The 6415-nt window shown below is 45.8% G+C and overlaps 1 pseudogene; it reads right to left on the reverse strand.

Moving 5' to 3' along the window:
- Positions 1-1327: 1327 nt before the first annotated feature.
- LOC114505625 lies at positions 1328-2760 on the reverse strand (annotated as a pseudogene).
- Positions 2761-6415: the final 3655 nt, after the last annotated feature.

A 6415-nucleotide genomic window follows, 5' to 3' on the forward strand; every position in this document is an offset into this window, starting at 1 on the left:
CATTAACCATGATGGGATTATGCATTTGCCTTTTTTTTTTGGTCTCTCATGCTTTCTAATCAACAACCACTGTTATGACATGCTATGCATTTCTATCGTGTTAAGAATTTACATTTTTATATTTTTATAACTGCAGAAAATATATTGGTAAAACTTGGATGTCCTGGGTGCTAAAAAGAAGTCTAGGTAGTTATTTCAAATGAAGGGATTCTGAAAAATGAACCTGTTTTGAGTACTCTGGCATTCTACGCCTTGACTATTGGAACAAGTCTTTTATCATTGTTTAATTTTTTATTTTCTTATTTCTAATGAGGTTGCATGCTTCCTTGTAAGTTTTGTGCAGGAGGATAATGGCTGAAAAATATAGAAATTACAAAGCAGTGAGTGAAAAAAATGAAACAAAACTTTTAAAATGATCTGAAAATATTGCCAAAAAACATATATACTAAATGTAAACAAATCAGAAGGGTTTTTCTTTTTACCCTTAACTTTTGTTGAAGTATAACATACACACAGGAAGAGCTTCCTAGGTCAGGCAATATTGGGCATGCTTAGGGTGGTATGGCCACAGACTGGGGCATGTCTTCTTACATTGGTGGGTTTCTGTTAAAAGTTTTCTCATTTTTTTAAGATTTTATTTTATTTATTTTTAGAGAGGGAAGGGAGGGAGAAAGAGAGAGAAACATCAATGTGGGGTTGCTGGGGGTCATGGCCTGCAACCCAGGCATGTACCCTGACTGGGAATCGATCCTGTGATACTTTGGTTCGCAGCCCGCGCTCAATCCACTGAGCTATGCCAGCCAGGGCTTAAAAGTTTTCTTAAAAGTTTGGCTTGGTCTGGCTTTTCTTTTCTTTTGTTTTCCAAAGATTTATTGAAGCAGAAACAAATTGGTCATAGACTTATTGGGGAAAAAGTTTGAACGGTATTCAAAAATACTTTTTAAAAACTGTTCTAGCAGAAACCTTCTTTGTAAACTACATTATGTTGTAAACTTTTCTCTCAATCCCTTAAGGGTGTTGGTTCTTAACAACTAGAGTTTATTCCTATTCCAAACCTATCTTGTGCTTCTGAAAAACTGCAGAAAGACACTTGAAAGCTGTTTCTTTAAGACTGGGGCTCCCAACCTCTGGGCTGTAGACCCATACTGGTCCCAGTCCTGGCCTGTTAGGAACCGGCCGCACAGCAGGAGGTGACCTTGAATGTAATGTACTTGAACCATCCTAACCGCTCCCCCCCCAACACACACACACTCCGGTCCATGGAAAATTGTCTTCCATGAAACCGGTCCCTGGTGCCAAAAATGCTGGGGACCACTGCTTTAGGATACAGATTTCTTTTTTCATTCTTGTTGGTAATTTAGTGCCCCACCAACTGTGTGCAATTTTTGTCCAGATCATGGTGATGCTGAGAAGTTTCATCAATAACCTGTCCTTCTCTAGTTTCCACTGTCTTAATCAGAGGTGTCCTTTCTGAGTGGGTGTCGACCAGAGGGGGCAACTCCAGATTGATTTCCCTCAGTCGGGTTCAGGGGAGAAAAGTTGGGAGGTGTCAGAGCAATCCTGCTGGCCACAACTTCCAGCAGCTTCCTGTAGGTGGCAATCTCAATGCCAAGAGCCATCTTAGCATTCAGTGAGTCTTGCTATTCATGAAGGCGACAAGCCATTTCTTCCTTCATGTTCTGAATCTCATCCTTCAGGCAGCCAAGAGTGTCTTGGTAGTTAGCAGTTTCGACAGCAAAGTTCTCTTCCATCTCACGCACCTGGCGCTCCAGAGCCTCTTTCGTTCCTCTAAGCCTGTCCACACTGCAGGTGAGGGACTGTGCCCGTCTCCTGTACTCATTTGACTCCTGCTTTGCCTGGTGCAGACATTAGTGTTCCATTAGCAGCCTCGGAGAGGTCAGCAGACGCGGACTTGTACCATTCCTCAGCTTCCTGAAGGTTCTTGGCAGTCACGCTTTCCTACTGCTGACGTATGTCACACAGGAAATCTGTGAGGTCAGGCTTGGATGTGCTGTTCCTGAATCTGGGCCTGCAGCTCCTGGATTTCCTCATCGTGGAGTTTCTTTAAGTAGGCAATCTCTTCTTGCAACGATTCCACTCGATGTTCAAGACCAAGACATGCCAAAGCAACACTGCCAACGTCTTGTCTGAGGGGCTGCAGCATGCCCTCCGCTTGCTCCCTCTGAAGCAACTGCTCCTGCAACTTCTCCTGGAGCTGCGTGATGTCCTCAGCCGGTTGGCATGCTCCACCTCCACGTGGGCCTTGTCACTGGTGAGCTGGTCCACCTGCCAGCGCAGCTCCCGCATCTCCTTCTCATAGGTGCGCCTTGTCCTGGCCCTTGAGCTGCTGGAGCTGGGCCAGCAGGATCTTGTTCCAGAAAGCTCACCCTGTCTGTGTAGTTGGTGAAGTCATTCTTCAGCGCCTGCAGCTCCACCTTCTCGTTGGTGCAGGTGTTCTTGAACTCGGTGGGCATGGCATCAGCGAGCAAGAAGACTACGCAGTCCTGCATGCCCAGGACATTGCTCCACAGGTGCACGGCCAAGGAGCACATGGCCGTGGAGCACACAGCATACAGTCCACCTATCACCCAAGGACCAGGCATAGGCACTGCCGCTGGTGCTGGGGCTCAGTGCATCACCCACGCTGTAGGTGGGGGTGGATGTGGTCACGTAGCTCGGGCTGGAGCTTGGCCACCTGGCAGTGCCAGGGCTGCCACATATCCTACAGTAGGGTGACAACAACACAGATTTGGTGTCCATAGCCGAGGAGGGTGGCAGTGGGCTGTGCTGTGCAGTGGGTGTGGGCAATGGGAACATGGCTACGTCTCTGGAGCAGGGTCACCTGAGAGCGAGTGGCAGAGAGCTGGCTCCTGTTTCGGAATGTTATTGACCGGTAACAGATTATACCTCCCAGTATTCAGGCCCTGATGTAGTCCCCTCCCACTTTAATGCTGCGTTTGGCCATGTGACTAGTTTTGGCCAATGGAAAATTAGCAAGTGTGCCGCGTGCTGAGGTTGGGTGAGCCCTTGTGCTTTGGGGCTTGTCTCTTTGGGATGCGCTCTGTGAGAACGCAACAACCAGGCTGCGAAGAAGTTCAAGTGGCCACGTAGAGTCCTGCATGGAAGACAACAAAGGCCCCTGGCTAACAGCTAGCCCCGCCTTGCTAGCTATGTGAATGAGGTCATGTTGGGAATGGATCCTCCAGTCCCCGGTGGATTCTCCACAGCTCATTCCACATGAAACGGAAATGCGCCGTCTCCATCAAGCTCTGCCCAAATTGCAGATTTGTGAACAAATGAGTGATTGTTGCTGTTTTAACTCAGTAAGTTTGGGGTGGTTTCTGACATGAATGAAATAGTACCTAAGCAATTTGGGGGTGGTTTCTTACATGAATGAAGTAGTACTTCAGCAATTTTTTTTTTGCATTTTATCTGGGTGTCTATCACAACCTACATTTAAGTTGGCATATAGATTTTAACTCCGTTGAATAGTTCAAGAACTCTGTGTTCAGGAAGATCCTGAGATTTCATCCTGATTTAGCAGAAAAGTATTCACATCCCCCACTTAATCTATTCTCCACATAGCAGCCAGAGTGATCTTTCGAAAATCAATGTGATTGTGTCACTACATTGCTGAAATCCTCAGGGGCCTTTCCGCTGTACTTACAATGAAATTCAAACTCCTTAGCGTAGTTTGCAAAACCACTATACGCTGGCTTTTGCTTCATTCTTTTCAGACTCCTGTCATGAGACTCTCCCAAGCAGCCCCTTGCATAGTCTGGCCTCACAGGTTGGCTTTCGGCTCCCTGAACCTACCGAGCCAATTCCCACCTTTGTGTCTTTTTACCCACGTCAGGTGTTCTGTCTGCCTGGAATAATGATCACAGGACTGGCTTCTTATCATTCAGATCTCAGCTGAGATATCAGCTCTTCAGAGAGACTTCCCTAGCTATGGTGATCGGCCAGCTGTTGCTATAATAATATTTCATAATAAACCACCCAAAAATTCAGTGGCTTAAAACAACAACCATCAATCTCATATGCACAGGCCTGTGGGGTGGCTGGGGGCAGTCCTGCTCTGCAGCTCAGTCTGGGGTCCAGATTGCCTCCCAGATGAGCAAAAGAAAACCCTCAGGCTTCTACGGCCCAGACTCAGAACTCACACACTGCCCCTCTCCCCACTTGTCTGAACCAATTCACACGGCCAGCGTCAGTGAGGAGGGAAGAACTCTTTCCCCTTTGGGGGGGGGGGTATTTGCAGAACAATAATCTACCACACTAGCCAATCTAAAGCAGTTACGCCATCAGCCCCTACCTCCATCTCACCCAGTTTTAATTCTCTGCAAATAATTGATCGCTCTGATATTTTCGTGTTTATTTATTATCTGCCTCCCCTTGTTAAGGTATGTGTTCTATGAGAGCAAAGACGTTAATTTGTCTTTTTCAGTGCCCTGTTCCCAGCACATGGAAGAGTTTCTGGCTGAGAACAAATGTTAGCTGCAGACATTAGTACAGGGCAAAGGAGCTGGAAAGCTAATTTTTCCTGCAAACATGACCACACAAAAACTTGATCTTTCCAGGGGTATCTAACCTGAGGCCGGTGAACCACATGTGGCCCAGGATGGCTATGAGTGCGGCCCAACACAAAATCGTACACTTACTTAAAACATTATGAGATTTTTTTGTGATTACATGTCACAATGTATTTACTGTGTGGCCCAAGACAACTCTTCTTCTTCCAGCGTGGCCCAGAGATGCCAAAAGGTTGGACACCCCCAAACCAATGGTCCCTCCTCTTGCAAGTTCTCCATCTCTTCCAGTATTGTCTTCTGACGATGTAAGAGAGGTCATGATGTCCTGCCTTTAGTGCTTTGTTTTTTTTATTACCCATCCATCTTTGTGCATTTTTTTGGTGTGCCAGATGTTAGCTTTAGAAATTGTCCTTTAACTCAGAGGGGTCTTAAGGGCCAGTGCCTTAGAACTCAGATCTTCAAATCAATCTCTTCTTCCAACTTCTAGCGGGAGATCCTCACCAGAGCTTTGACCCTGTCTAAGTCGGGCTCCCCAGAAGCTGACCTTGGTCCAAGGATCGGAGTGCATGCAGTTTATTTGGGTGCATGGACACAGGTCATGGAAAAGTGATACAGGGAAAGAAATATGGTCCATCAATGGGTTCATTATTAGGCCAGCCACCACCAGGAGGAACTGGAACTTAATCCCACCAGTATGAACAATTCACTTCAGAATTACCTTGGACAAGAGTCCAGGGAGCTGGGCATTTACGCCCTCGCACTTGCCAATCATTAAAAGCCGCCCAAAGGAGTGGGGGCAAAGAGGCAGGCGAGGTGGGAAATGTAACTCCTAGGCACCTTCACCCTAATATCACACTAATATCTGCAGCTAACATTAGTTCTCAGCCAGAAACTGTTCCATGTGCTGGGAACAGGGCATTGAACAGGGCTGGGAACAGGGCAATTGTGGGTTTTGGCAGCCTCGGGGCAGACTTCTGACAAAGATATGCAAGCCATTGAAAGTCCGGCTGGGTGAAGGTCAAGTTTAAGGACATCAGAGGAGATAGCACAGAAGACACCAATTAGCTTTTTTTTTAAAAAAAAAAAAACCAGTTTTATTGTGGTATAATTGACATTAGAGTATATTGCACATATTTAAAGTGTACTATTTGATGAGTTTGGCCATATGTGTACACCCATGAAACTATGAGCGCAGTCAAGATAATGAACATGGCTACCACCTGCAAGAGTTTTCTTCCGCCCTTTGGCCGTCCCTCTGCCCATCATTCCTGCCCATCCCCAAACAGCTACTGATCAGCTTTCTGTCATAATAATTTGCATTTCACAGAAGTGTATATAAGTGAAATCATATAGCATATGCTTTTCTTTTGTCTCTTTCCTTCAACATGATTATTTGGACAATTCATCCATGTTGTTGCATGTATCAGTAGTCCATTCCTTTTTATTGCTGAGTAGTATTCTATTGTATGGCTATGTCACAATTTGTTTATCCATTCTCTAGTTGATGGATATTCGAATTGTTTCTATTTTTGGCTATTATGAATAGTGCTCTGAGCATTTTCGAACAAGTCTGTGTGTGGACATATGGTTTCACATCTTTTTAAAAAAATATTTTATTGGTTTATTTTTAGAGGGGGGAAGGGAGAAAGAAAGAGAGGGAGAGAAACATCAGTGTGTGGTTGCCTCTTGAGCACTCCCCTACTGGGGACCTGGCCTGCAACCCAGGCATGTGCCCTGACTGGGAATGGAATGGGTGACCTTTTGGTTCATAGTCAGGAGCTCAGTCCACTAAGTCACACCAGGCAGGGCTCACGTCTTGTGATATTACATTGGTAACTTGAAATGGGCCACGATAAGAGTATTTACAGCATGAAAGTTGGCAA

Source organism: Phyllostomus discolor, chromosome X (genome assembly GCF_004126475.2).
Source record: "Phyllostomus discolor isolate MPI-MPIP mPhyDis1 chromosome X, mPhyDis1.pri.v3, whole genome shotgun sequence".
NCBI lineage: Eukaryota > Metazoa > Chordata > Mammalia > Chiroptera > Phyllostomidae > Phyllostomus > Phyllostomus discolor.